Raw genomic sequence first — 875 nt, 5'->3', positions numbered from 1 at the left:
AATTTTCGTGAAATTTTCGCAAAAATCGTTGTTGAAATGGGTTGTTTTGGTGTCTAGAAATGTTAGGGAGTAAGAATTTTGGTTGGAAAGGCACTAGGAAAGCAAAAGATTGAATTTTGAAAAATTTTCTCTCAAGTGAAAATCTTCATGAAGACCCGAAGATTTCCTTGGTGTTGCTCTCTCATTTGGTCTTTGATAGTTGTTGCTTGCCAAAACCTCAAGTAACTCATAGGCCTCTTCCGGTGTCTTATTCTGCAGGGCCCCGCTTGAAGCTGCATCCACCATGGTTTGAACATTACTCATCAATCCATTGTAGAATGTTTGGATTGAAGCCAAACTGGCAAACCATGGTGTGGGCATTTCCTCATTAACTCCTTGTATCTCTCCCAAGCCTCATACAATGACTCAGAATCATCTTGTAGAAATGATGTGATATCATTTCTCAATTTTGCTGATTTAGCTAGAGGAAAGAACTTGGTAAGGAATTTATGTGCTAGATCATTCCAAGTTGTTATAGTTCCCGGTGGTAATGCCATTAACCACCCTTTGGCTTTATCTCCTAATGAGAATGGGAATAATCGCAGCCTAATAGCGTCATCCGACACTCCATTCGACTTGAAGGTGTCACAAATTTCCAAGAAATTTGCGATGTGCTGATTCGGATCTTCCTTCAAATCACCATTAAATCTAACCGACTGCTAGATCATCTAGATGATTGCCGGCTTGATCTCGAAGTTGTTTGCTTGCACCTTAGGTCTAGTAATACTCGACCCACTACCATTCACTGTGGGAACTGAAAATTCCCTCAGTGTCCTGTTTTCTGATTCAGCCATTTCAACAACTATTTCTTATGCTTCTACAACTAAATCCTCTCT

General features: G+C 40.0%; 1 non-coding gene across 1 annotated transcript; it reads left to right on the top strand.

The window, feature by feature from the left end:
* Positions 1-342: 342 nt before the first annotated feature.
* Positions 343-449, top strand: LOC116130430. Its single transcript, XR_004128049.1, has one exon. It is a non-coding gene; the product is annotated as a small nucleolar RNA R71 (small nucleolar RNA).
* Positions 450-875: the final 426 nt, after the last annotated feature.

This window comes from Pistacia vera, unplaced genomic scaffold, assembly GCF_008641045.1.
Source record: "Pistacia vera cultivar Batoury unplaced genomic scaffold, PisVer_v2 Contig22, whole genome shotgun sequence".
Lineage (NCBI taxonomy): Eukaryota > Viridiplantae > Streptophyta > Magnoliopsida > Sapindales > Anacardiaceae > Pistacia > Pistacia vera.
This window is presented reverse-complemented; position numbering and strand designations above follow the sequence as displayed.